This window comes from Lacerta agilis, chromosome 5 (genome assembly GCF_009819535.1).
Source record: "Lacerta agilis isolate rLacAgi1 chromosome 5, rLacAgi1.pri, whole genome shotgun sequence".
NCBI lineage: Eukaryota > Metazoa > Chordata > Lepidosauria > Squamata > Lacertidae > Lacerta > Lacerta agilis.
This window is the reverse complement of record NC_046316.1, coordinates 78,563,435-78,577,339: the sequence shown is the minus strand read 5'-3', so window position 1 is coordinate 78,577,339 and position 13,905 is coordinate 78,563,435.

Below are 13,905 nucleotides of genomic sequence, written 5' to 3'. Positions count from 1 at the left end.
ATTGAATGCATGAACTGTGTCTCTTTCCAGGGCTACAACAGTAGACAGTGTGTTGGGAAACCCTGTAGGGATTTTGACGAGAAGAAAGAGGGAACAACCGAGAGCGAAAGGTATGAAGTAAGACATTTCTAATGAAAAATATATCAAAGTAATACATGGAAGTTATGCTTGAGAGAGATAAAATATTAAAACTTAATAGTGGGTGTCAACTGTAATATTTTAATTGTTATAAGGTAAATGGCTGACATATGTAGTGGTGATGAATAATAATAATGTTCAAAGGATAAATGAATGGCCAGGGTGATCAGGTAAGAAGAATACTAAGAGTTCTCGTAGCTTGGACCGGCTGCTTATTACAGTATTTGGAGAATGATGAAACATCTTGATTCAGGTGCAATGCAAAACGCACCACAGCTTTTTTTTTTTGGGGGGGGGGGGGTTAAAGACTGGAAAGCAAAATGCAAAAGCTCAGAGTTCCCTGACATTATGCTCTGTATCCCCCTTTATTTTCATCTCTCTCTTTTCAAGGCACCACACTCCCTGTTTCTCCTCAGGAACCCCATTTTCTGCCCAAAGACATCCTCCTCAGCCACAATCCCCTAAGCAAGCTGACATGTACACCCCCAACACCTTTCACTCCCTCTCCCCACCACCACCCGTGGGTCTGTTTTCTTTTCTGAATATAAAAATGATGTTTTCTCTGGTCTACTAAGAAACCCAGAAAAGGATGCTTCGATTGATATGTTTTGTTTCACCTCAATGGGTCAATTGACTGGAGTTAAAGACTGATCATCTGTTTATGTGATAAGATGCAGGTGGTGTTTCAAGTGGGGTTTACTTTTCCCTGAGTGGTTGGATCTTACCACTACTCTCCAAACACTTCTCCCCCTATCATAAAAACAGTATGATAGTGTTGTTTCTTTCTTTAATGGCCCAGTGGAATTCTGCTCTCTTCCCTGATGGAACCCAAAATCAAGCTGCAAGATGACTCTACTACATCCTTTAGGCTTTTTTTCTGACTCTACTTGGTTTCCATACAAATCTTTTGCAAACATGAGTGTGCATGGTATTCAACCTCCTACAGCGCAGCAAAGACACCTTGGTAGTAATACTTGTGTTTCAATTATACTTCTGTTCATCTGACTTTGGTTCAGTGGTTCCACAGTTCTTCCTATTGTTAGGTTACCATAATAAATATTCCATTTTCCAGCAAGGCTTTGCCTCATGAGTATTCATTGTAGGTGTGGGGCAATAGCAATGTGCCAATGCCCTCTTACTCAACTTGATGAAGAAGGACCACTACCCCACAACATGACTGGAGAGAGAAAAAGTGTCTGTGGTGTGCATTATCTTGTTTCAGTATTGTTTAGTTTTATTGTTTTCTATTTTGTAAAATACTAATAAATGTTTGTTTTTCTAAAAGGTAAAAAGGTAAAGGACCCCTGAATGGTTAAGTCCAGCCAAGGGCGACTATGGGGTTGCAGCGCTCATCTTGCTTTTAGGAGCCTGTGTTTGTCCACAGACAGCTTTCCGGGTCATGTGGCCAGCATGACTAAACCACTTCTGGCGCAATGGAACACTGTGACGGAAACCAGAGCGCACGGAAATGCCATTTACCTTCCCGCCACAGCGGTACCTACGGTATTTATCTACTTGCACTGGTGTGCTTTTGAACTGCTAGGTTGGCAGGAGCTGGGACACAGCAACGGGAGCACACCCCGTCGTGAGGATTTTTAAAGGGGTCTGCCATTTTTCTGCTTCTCTCAGTCCTGACTCTTAATAAATAGAACTAGAGCAGTTAAAACTGTCTAGTGCATTGTAACACAAATTCTCTTCTACCCACTCCTATTTGACCACCACAATGGGTCAGTGTATACTTTGCCGCTCTCCTCAGCTGAGTAACACTTTGTATGCTAGCAATGTACTCAGGCCCTGTTTTGGGGCTTCCCACTGGCATCTAGTTGGCCACTGTAAGAACAGGATGCTGAACTAGATGGGCCATTGGCCTGATCCAGCAGACTCTTGTTATATTATTAGGAACAACTCTGTTGTAAAATCCAGCCCGCTTCAGTATACAAAAAACCACTGTATTTCTTAATCAGTTTTTAACTTTTTTCCATTTAGCATGCCATTCGCATCTGCCATGTGTCCCCCTGGCTGTTAGCAATACAAAGCAGCAACCTACAGGGAACTTAGATGACATTTCAAACACAGAATATATTCAATTTAAGAAACGTTTTAGTGATTGCTTTGATTGCTGTGAGCCCTTTCAATGAGATCACAGCTGGATTTACAGTAGTGACAACAGGAAAGCTGGCTTTCAATATCAGTATCAACAGTATATCCTGGTTCCCATGAATCAAAAGCTCACCTCCTGGCAGTAGGCTCATGTCTTGAGAATTTTTGGGTAAATAAATTGAATATCTTACACTGGCTCTTAATACTACTTAGTGGAAATCAGTAGAGCTCCACCAAGGACAACAATGGAATGCTGGTAATATAAATTCCTGGCCATGAACCAGGATGTGTGTATGTTGCAAATCCACAGGAACACAGAAAGACTGCAGAATACGAGATAAGGCTGCAGAATTCAGTTTAAGGATTTCAGAAAAGTGACTTTTCAGACTTTAGGTTTTCAAAGATATGCTGGGAAAATGTATGGCAATCATATGCTTGAAAATTGTCTGCTGTCATTCCAGAAGTGAGAGGAATTTCTGAACAAGGATCCCAGTGGTCCGAGGCAAGAATATACCCAGCTCAAAATTTGAAGTGACAAGTTCACAAATTAAGTAGCCCAAATGCCCCAAGTCAAATGGTAACTAAATTCTTCCAAAGTCCAGGTCCAGTTGAAAAGGGGCTCTGTACCACCAGCACTCCCTAAAATCCCAGTTTCACTGTCGTCAAATAGGCCATGGCTCAGATGAGACCTGGGATTAAAGGGGCTGGAGGGAAGTTGCCCCACAACAATCAGAATATGCAATAAAAAATAAAAAATAGTGGCTTGCATGGTCCCTGCTTTTCCCTATGATTTACAGAAGCAGAATAACTTACGCAAAATAAGAGATACTATGAAACTGGAAGGACAGATGCTGAAGTTGAGACTCCAGTACTTTGGCCACCTCATGAGAAGAGAAGACTCCCTGGAAAAGACCCTGATGTTGGGAAAGATGGAGGGCACAAGAAGAAGGGGACGACAGAGGATGAGATGGTTGGACAGTGTTCTCGAAGCAACTAGCATGAGTTTGGCCAAACTGCAGGAGGCAGTGGAGGATAGGGGTGCCTGGCGTGCTCTGGTCCATGGGGTCACGAAGAGTCGGACACGACTGAATGACTGAACAACAACAAACATGAAATTTGACATTGGATGGATGGATGGATAGATAGATCAGTGTTTTTCAACCTTTTTTGGGCAAGGGCACACTTGTTTTATGAAAAAAATCACGAGGCACACCACCATTAGAAAATGTTAAAAAATTAACTCTGTGCCTATATTGACTATATATAAAGTAATTCTCTTGAATAGGAATCAAATAAACACAATTTTTCCCACGGCACACCAGGCAACATCTCGCGGCACACTAGTGTGCCGCGGAACAGTGGTTGAAAAACACTGAGATAGATGATAGACAGATAGACACAACTGATGGGATTAATCAAACAAGAAGAGATTAAATGGATGTATGGAACTACACACAAAATTGTTGTTTTATTTTAAATTGCAAGTGCAGAAGACAAGCATCCGTTGCTTTGAATGTGGGCAAAACATGAAAGAGTGTCAATTGTGTTGTAATATGCTATGCTTACATAGACTGCCAGTTGTGCCATTCTTATTCTAAATACATCTACTTCCTATTTAATAAGTGCAAAGAAGTGACTGTGAATGATTGTCACCATGCTGCCTGCTCAGGAACCCCGGTGGGGAAGAGGAAGTTACACATGGAAGCCACTCATTTTGATATCTGCCCCAAAGACAACACCGGCAGGTTGGAAGAAGCTGTGGGGTAGGAGTGGTCCAGGATGACACCAAAAGAAGTACTGAACTTGCATAGAGAGTGGGCTCTGGGAGCCTGGGCAGCAGTCAACTTGCAATGCAGCAATATGTATGGGGGCTGGAGGAGACTAGCAAAGAGTGGAAGCTGGTTTGGTGAATTGGGAAAGATTGAACATAACAAAGGTCAGAATGGGAATGACTTTCTGGTAGGCGGGAAAGACCAAAGCACAAAATAGAGACAAACTGAAGGAGGACTTGAGTATAAAGTTCATATAAAGCTCAGTGGCAATCCAGTACCAGCAGCCTTTAAACGAAGAAAGAAGTCAGCTGGGGAAAGACCTGCATTGGGAATAGGGAATACTCTGGGGTTATGAGGTCCTCCTTAAGTAAACTCAAAACTCCAAGATTAGAGGGTTCCTAAACAACACTCTAGCCTTCCTCAACTTTATGTCCTCCAGATGTTCCAACTCTGGGCATGGGATGGCACATCTGGAGGCCACGACATTGGCTACCCTGGCTAAAATATTGCAGAAATTCTCCCAATCCCACCCCACCCCCGCTTTTCTTTGGGGAACATGTTCACTTTAAAAGCAGGGAAAATCCTTTACTGCAAAAGTCTGTAGGGGCATCAGTTCTTGCATTCAAATATGAAATTGCATCAATCTATTCATGGCAAGGTCTTTTTTTTTTTGTACAGTTAATACTTTATCTTGTAATTTTCTTATTCAGTCTCTCCTCTCTCTCTCTCTCTCTCTCTCTCTCTCTCTCTCTCTCTCTCTCTCTCCTTTAAGGCTATTTAATGGGTTTTGATAATAATTAACCTTTTAAAACCTTTTTATTCTTTCTTCTGAATTCTGACTAATGAAAATCCCCAAGTTGCAACTTGTAATCTGGAATTATCCTTCTCTTTCTAAATTGTTGGTTTTCTTTTCTCTTTTTTCATGTCTCAATCCAATTATTCAAATGACAGTCAAATGTCCTTTATCTTCAGCTATCACTCAGGAATCAGCCTTGTTGTCAGCATCTTCAATGCTGGTAATAATTACATTGCCTTCTTCAAATAACTACCCTTGAACTCCTGCAGTCTGGTGTACATTGTCAACTGCTTGGATGGGTTATTTATCTTTCTATGTAAATTTAAATTGACAGGCTCCCCTATTTTGAAGGTACAGGATGAATAACATTGCAAGATTGGGACCATTTAATAAAGTCTGAAATATTATTTTAAAAACATGTTTATTCATCTGTTGTTTTGGATAATTGCATTCCCAGTATTTTCAGTTTGTTACTGAGACATGAATTAGGGGTGATATAATAGCATTAGTATTTATTTGTACAGTGGTACCTCGGGTTACTGCCGCTTCAAGTTACAGATGCTTCAGGTTACAGGTTATAGTACCTTGGGTTAAGAACTTTGCTTCAGGATGAGAACAGAAATTGTGCGGCAGCGGTGCAATGGCAGCAGGAGGCCCCATTAACTAAAGTGGTACCTCAGGTTAAGAACAGTTTCAGGTTAAGAACGGACCTGCAGAATGAATTAAGTTCTTAACCCAAGGTACCACTGTATTACCCAACCTTTGCCAGCAGGTATCAGGGTGGGTTACATGCACTAGGGTCCCCAAAATGCGTGTTGCTTCAGCACTGGAAGAAGTCCACAAAAAGCTTATTGTATAATATTTGTTAGTTTTTAAGGTGCTACATGACACTTAGTTTTGCTGCAGTAGACTAATGTGCCAAGTACAGTGGTATCTCGGGTCACAAACACCTCGGGTTGCAAACACTTCGGGTTACAGACTCCGCTAACCCAAAAGTAGTACCTCGCATTAAGAACTTTACCTCAGGATGAGAACAGAAATCATGTGGTGGCGGCACGGCAGCAGAGGGGGCCCCATTAGCTAAAGTGGTACCTCAGGTTAAGAAGGGTTTCAGGTTAAGAACGGACCTCCAGAACGAATTAAGTTCATAACCAGAGGTACCACTGTAATTTGTGGAATTCACTGTCAGAAGATGTGATCATGGCCAGTAGCTTAAATTGCTTTAAAACAAATTCATAGAGGTCCACCAGTAGCCATTATTCATGATGGCTGTATGGAACCTCCATGCTGATGGAATCCAGTATTGAGAAAGGCCTCCTTTCTGCAAGCCCATCTTCTGTGGAAGGCATAATAGGACATATTATATTGCTATGTTACGAATGCCTCTGGAATTCCCAAAGCAATCACATGGGAGATGTCAGCTAGGCTGCACTGTCCTGTGAATGGCTCAAGGTAGTTGTCAAAAGTATATGACTGAAGAACCCCAGGATTTGGCATCAGGGCCTTAAAATAAAGTGGCTGAATTAGCTATTTCTGAATTCTGTTTCTAAAGCAAATCCTAACTGGTAGCTCATATATGTGTATGACATCACTTTAGAGAGTATATTCTTGAGTAAGTACAGACGACTGTTTATAGTATAATTAATGTTTCTTTATCATTTTTTAAAAGTATATAATAAACGAACATGCTTTGCTTTTGAGTTTTCTGTACACACTTCTCCAAACTGCTCCAAACTGAAGGCATTCATATCTGTCATGATTAAGTAGGATTCTTGCTATGCTTTGACAGCATTCAATTACCACCTAATTTTTTTGAGCATAATGGTTGCTGTCAAATTTAAACGATTTACCCTTTGGTATTTTAGGGACCAATCCTCCTCAAGTACAAAGTACTGCAGCCCACAGTTATGCAGAGGCTTACTTACACCAAGCAAGCAGTCTGGCCCTTAGACAGATACACACACACACACACACACACACACACAGAGAGACACTCCACCTTAGATTTCAAAATTCCATCCACCACTTGTCAAACATTTTCACTGTTTATTCTACAGCATAGCCTTTTATTTTTATTTTTGGAGCTAAATCACCAGATTATTTTTTTTTGTGTTGGATCCTTCAGCAGCTCCCTGTTGTCATGGGAATTGATGCTGTTGTGAGTGTTTGCTGGACCACATTGTTAATAGAAAAGAAATTCCTCATTTCCATTCCTTTATCATTCCTCCAGCTCACTCCTTTGTTCCATTCCTTGTTCATTCTGCTTCAAATACTGCACCTAATTCACACCCTAATTAGTTACCTATGCCTTATTTTGAATCAAGATTTCGGACCAAACATTTCAAAACTGCACTGATTTAAACCACTAGTTTCTGAACGGCCCCGATTTTTGGGTTTCTTATATTTCCTGAGCAAGGCTGCTAGTAACGTAAACATTCCCAAATAGTTGGAGGCCAGGTTATCTGAAGGACCTTCCCTTTCCACATGAACCAGCCCATTTGTGGCTGTCATGAGCAGAAACCCTGTTCTGTGTCCCACAACCAACTCAAAACATGGACTTTTCAATGACAGTTCCCCAGCTGTGCAACAATCTCCTGACTGGACCTTTGAAGGTTCTGAAGCAGAAAGCCAATACATTTTAGTTCCAGCAAGCTTTCAGTAGTTTTTCAGATTCAGGTAGGTAGCCGTGTTCATCTGATGCAGTCGAAATAAATAAAAAAAATAAAAATTGTCCAGTAGCACCTTAAAGGTAAAGGTAAAGGGACCCCTGACCATTAGGTCCAGTCACGGATGACTCTGGGGTTGTGGCCCTCATCTCGCTTTACTGGCCAAGGGAGCCGGCATTTGTCTGCAGACAGCTTCCGGATCATGTGGCCAGCATGACTAAGCCGCTTCTGGCGAACCAGAGCAGCACACGAAAACACTGTTTACCTTCACACCGGAGGGGTACCTATTTATCTACTTGCACTTTGACGTGCTTTCGAACTGCTAGGTTGGCAGGAGCAGGGACTGGGCAACGAGAGCTCACCCCCGCCGCGGGGATTCAAACCGCCGACCTTCTGATCGGCAAGCCCTAGGCTCTGTGGTTTAACCCACAGTGCCACCCACGTCCCCCAGTAGCACCTTAGAGACCAACTAAGTTTGTTCTGTGTGTAAGCTTTCGTGTGCATGCACACTTCTTCAGATACACTGAAACAGAATTCACCAGACCCTTATATATAGTGGGAGGGTAGGGTGGGGTTTTTCTCAGAAGGGTAGTAGGAGATGTGCGATTGACCGTACTCATTGAAGTAGGAGATGGGTGGTTTACCATATACCCATTCAGTCAATCATCCATCTGTGACTTCTGTTTCAGTGTATCTGAAGTGTATCTGAAGAAGTGTGCATGCACACGAAAGCTTATACAATACCCAGAACAAACTTAGTTGGTCTCTAAGGTGCTACTGGACATTTTTTAATATATATTTCGAGTAGTTTTTCATTAGTTATTAATCCTTCCAATTTAATGCTTTTTTTTACAGATACACTTTAAAGATTGTTCCCAATTTGCTGTAATAAAGAGACAGAGGTGTTCTCAGGCTTCTGGTAAGACTTGCATACTAATGGATGTTCCCTGTTTATTTCAGTATAAAACATCACTGAGGCCTAGTGCCTCTAACTGAAGTCAGCCATCTTGGCAATGACAACAATATAACAAGGGGTGCTAAAGCACCCAGCCTCTTGAAGGCAAATAGCCCCGCCTACATTTATTAGCTTGTCAGTACTGTTTCATGCACTTTACCACAGAATTTTTAATTGTATTAAAAATGCATGGTTTGTGGTTGTAAAAATGCCTTGGGGAGGAAATTTTAGGACCTAAGGAGGGGATTATATTCTAAAATGAATTTCAGAATTGAACCATAGGCAGTTTGCTACTGTTTTCAGTTCCTTCAGTTCTTATTTTTCTCTGTTTACGTTACTGATGTACACATCTGCATGGATACCCCCCCCATCTCCCTGCAAAATGATGGTGTTGGCATCATCCGCATGGACTCGGGTTACAGTTGACTTGCTCTATGCATTGCATCACCACCTTCAACTTTCACACATTAGCAGCGAGACTGGAAAACATTCCTGGTTTTTATCCCCCCCCCCCCTTTCTCAACAGATAAACAAACATTCAGGGCTTATTAATTTTAATGAGCTTTTCCATGTCTTAAAAACAAAAATCTTCAGAACTGTCCAAAATGTTTAATAGCTGAGACTAGCACTCTGTTAAGCTCCAAAAGCTTGAAGATATCTGGATCTCTGCATGCTGTCCCTCAGGATCCTGTATTGATTTTCTTAAAAGGTTCCCCTGCCCTTCAGTTAACAATTCAGCAATCAAATATAGTCACAAGTCAAGCGAAACCTGCAGGATAAAGGGCTGGAAGAGATGTTCCAGAGGATCTTCCAATACAACAGAGGGATGAAACAAAATAGAAAATTCTTTCCAGTAGCACCTTAGAGACCAACTGAGTTTGTTCTTGGTATGAGCTTTCGTGTGCATGCACACTTCTTCAGATACACTGATCTGGTGACTTCTGTTTCAGTGCATCTGAAGAAGTGTGCATGCACACGAAAGCTCATACCAAGAACAAACTCAGTTGGTCTCTAAGGTGCTACTGGAAAGAATTTTCTATTTTGTTTCGACTATGGCAGACCAACACGGCTACCCACCTGTAAACAGAGGGATGGTAGGGGAAAGCAAAAATGGGACTCTTAATGAAAAAAATATTGCATTAAGAGAACCTATGTATAAACTATACCAGGGGCTAGGCTAGGCTAGGCTAGGCTAGGCTAGGCTATACTATACTATACTATACTATACTATACTATACTATACTATACTATACTATACTATACTATACTATACTATACTATAAAAGTACTTGAGCTTGTTGTTGTTGTCCAGTCATTCAGTCGTGTCCGACTCTTCGTGACCCCATGGACCAGAGCACGCCAGGCACGCCTATCCTTCATGATACTGAATTTTAAGCACAGAAACCTTACACTGCAACAAACATTAAACATTGTAATATTCATGAGTGTGCTAGTGAAATGTTTGTCATAATGATGTGTTAGGTGCAGAGAGAACCAAATTCTATTGCAGGGACCCCTTGAGGGTTGCAAATAATTACCATATTGTCCTATGCAGCATAGAGCTAATCACACACTGTCAGGGATATTACCAAAAGAATTTTGTTGCTGGAAGCAACAGCTTATCCCTGTTGGCAGTGGAACAGCAGGGATCATTCAGGTTATACCTTAAGGGCTTGTTTATGTTCACAGTGTTAGTCAACTTCCCAAGGGGTGGTGGAGGAGGAGGTGTTGCTCAGAAACAAGTTAGAATGGCATGATCTTTACTGAGGTGGAGCATACTGTGTTTGGCTGTAATGTACTGAAGGATTTCTCCCATGTATGTTTGGTTGTATGTGTCTGGGTGATAGACAATCCACAACTATTTATATAAAACCTCTGTTTAGTTCTTCTCAGGTTATACACATTGCTGTTATTTAGTTTACTCAGTAAAATTATATCAATATTTCTTTTCACTCTGGATTCCATCTATATTATTTACGTGATTTTAACAATCCACTTTCCCATAGCACCACACATAGTGAATGAATGCTGTTTATTTATAGGAAAGACAGTAAAATACATGCAGTCAGGAAAACATTTGGGTGGAGTTAGGTTTTTTTTTTTTAGGTTTTTTTTTAGTCATTTGGTTGTGACTCCATGGACCAGAGCACGCCAGGCACTCCTGTCTTCCACTGCCTCCCGCAGTTTGGCCAATCTCATGTTGGTAGCTTTGAGAACACTGTCCAACCATCTCGTCCTCTGTCGTCCCCTTCTCCTTGTGCCCTCAATCTTTCCCAGCATCAGGGTCTTTTCTAGGAAGTCTTCTCTTCTCATGAGGTGGCCAAAGTACTGGAGCCTCAGCTTCAGGATCTGTCCTTCCAGTGAGCACTCAGGCCTGATTTCCTTCAGAATGGATAGGTTTGATCTTCTTGCAGTTCATGGGACTCTCAAGAATCTCCTCCAGCACCATAATTCAAAAGCATCAATTCTTCAGCAATCAGCCTTCTTTAATGGGATGGAATTTAGGGATTGACAAATTGATTAGTGTTGGTTTCTCTTTTCTGGTTTCACTTATTTACAATCTTATGTACACATCTTCATGTTTTCACATCTGTTTGTGATTTTTTTTTTTAACTTCTCATGAAAATCTACCAGCAATTTAGTGCAAATTTCACCTAATACTGTGTGTACTGTATGTGTATGTAATCATTTGGTATATATCTTGCCCTGAGATTGTCCTTGAGCTGGCAAAGTGCCCCTGTGGACCTGTTTTCTGTGTGTGCATGACTGAATTTTGTGCAGTGCAATAATTTGAGTAATAATAATAATAATAATAATAATAATAATAATAATAATAATACTGTGTTCCCCCCCGACAGTGATTCAAGGTGGGTTACAGATAAAATAAGAACAGTTAAAAAACCTTGGGGGGGGGGACAGATATGAAAAAGCAATTAAACATTCTATTGCATCTATTACATCATTTTTTGCCTATGTACTCATAAATAAGCTCCAGTGAGTTCAATGCAACTACTTCCAGGTAAGGGTGTATGGAATGATAACACTGTTTTATTATTTTATGGCTTAAGGTGTTCAGCAATGCAAGAAAAGCCATGTATTGCAATTAAAGAGTTGTTGTTGTTGTTGTTCAGTCGTTCAGTCGTGTCCGACTCTTCGTGACCCCATGGACCAGAGTACGCCAGGCACGCCTATCCTTCACTGCCTCTCGCAGTTTGGCCAAACTCATGTTAGTAGCTTCAAGAACACTGTCCAACCATCTCATCCTCTGTCGTCCCCTTCTCCTTGTGGGTCTTTTCTAGGGAGTCTTCTCTTCTCATGAGGTGGCCAAAGTACTGGAGCCTCAACTTCAGGATCTGTCCTTCTAGTGAGTACTCAGGGCTGATTTCTTTGAGAATGGATAGGTTTGATCTTCTTGCAGTCCACGGGACTCTCAAGAGTCTCCTCCAGCACCATAATTCAAAAGCATCAATTCTACGGCGATCAGCCTTCTTTATGGTCCAGCTCTCACTTCCGTACATTACTACTGGGAAAACCATAGCTTTAACTATACGGACTTTTGTCGGTAAGGTGATGTCTTTGCTTTTTAAGATGCTGTCTAGGTTTGTCATTGCTTTTCTCCCAAGAAGCAGGCGTCTTCTGATTTCGTGACTGCTGTCACCATCTGCAGTGATCATGGAACCCAAGAAAGTGAAATCTCTCACTGCCTCCATTTCTTCCCCTTCTATTTGCCAGGAGGTGATGGGACCAGTGGCCATGATCTTAGTTTTTTTGATGTTGAGCTTCAGACCATATTTTGCGCTCTCTTCTTTCACCCTCATTAAAAGGTTCTTCAATTCTTCCTCACTTTCTGCCATCAAGGTAGTATCATCAGCATATCTGAGGTTGTTGATATTTTTTCCGGCAATCTTAATTCCGGTTGGGGATTCATCCAGTCCAGCCTTTCGCATGATGTATTCTGCATATAAGTTAAATAAGCAGGGAGACAATATACAGCCTTGTCGTACTCCTTTCCCAATTTTGAACCAATCAGTTGTTCCATATCCAGTTCTAACTGTAGCTTCTTGTCCCACATAGAGATTTCTCAGGAGGCAAATGAGGTGATCCGGCACTAAGAGAGCACAATTTATTTGGTCACTTTTACAACTGCTGACACGTTTTTGGTAAATGGTATCACATTATTAAGAAAGTCACTAATTGCATTTCACACATGGTGACAGTCAGAAGAGGCATTTAAGCAAGTGCTGTTCTATTCCCACAAAAGCAGAAGCCTCAGTCTCACTGGTGAACATTCAAAGTAATCCCATGATATGGATTGCCCTTGAATTAGTGTTTCAGTTTCTAGTTGATTAATTAACTGATTAATTATTTTTTTACAAAATCTAGTCTGCTTTTCCATACATTAAAATTTTAAGCTGGGCATATTTAACTGGTTTTTTTTTGTTTTGTTTTTTTTAGGAAATGTCTATAACTTTCAATTTCATTTGCTGGTTTGCCACATTTTTTATAGTCTGATGGCTGAGATGCCACCATAGAGTCCATGCTTCAACTTGTGTTGCCTAATATAGATCCTGCTTCACCTCTGACAAGCCAAAAATATCCCTTCAAGCCGTTGTGGTTTAACTTTGGATTTAGGAGTTGTCCAAATGCCCATGGGTACCATAGTTCAAATACGGTAGTTCTTCAAATGAACTGTGCATCCGATTCCTGTATTATTTGAGCAGCATATTAAATGGTGGGGCACAATCCCACAGAAGCACACCTTGATGTGTTAGTAGCGTGGCTGCACTGATTTTAACCAGGCTAGCAATTTCCTCTACAGAGGATGGTATTGACTGGGATGAGTAGAACTCGTGTAACTTTGCAACAAACCATGTAAGCAACTTACTGTGTAGAAGCACCTTCACAGTTGGAGGTGGTAATGCTTCTGAATAACAGTTTCTGGAAACAGCAGGAAGGGAGGTTGCTGTTGTGCTCAGGTCCTGTTTGTGGGTTTCTCATGGACATCTGGCTGGGTACTCTAAGAACAGTATACTGGACTAGATGGGCCTGATCCAGCAGGATCCTCTTATGTCCTTAATGATAGTTTGGTTTGAAGCTGCCTCCACCTTACTAAAATGGCATTTGAATTGGGTGGAATAACTGTTTTTGAGAGCCATTAAGCTTTTGCATAATGCCCCATTCTAGAAAATTACCATATAACTCATCAGAGTACAGTGGTACCTTGGTTCTCAAACTTAATCTGTTCCGGAAGTCTGTTCCAAAACCAAAGTGTTCCAAAACCAAGGCGCGCTTTCCCATAGAAAGTAATGCAAAACAAATTAATGCATTCCAGACTTTTAAAAACTACCCCTAAAACAGCAATTTAACATGAATTTTACTATCTAATGAGACCATTGATCCATAAAATAAAAGCAATGATCAATGTACTGTACTATAAAATAAATAAAACAGTATTGTAGATGATAAAATTATATATAT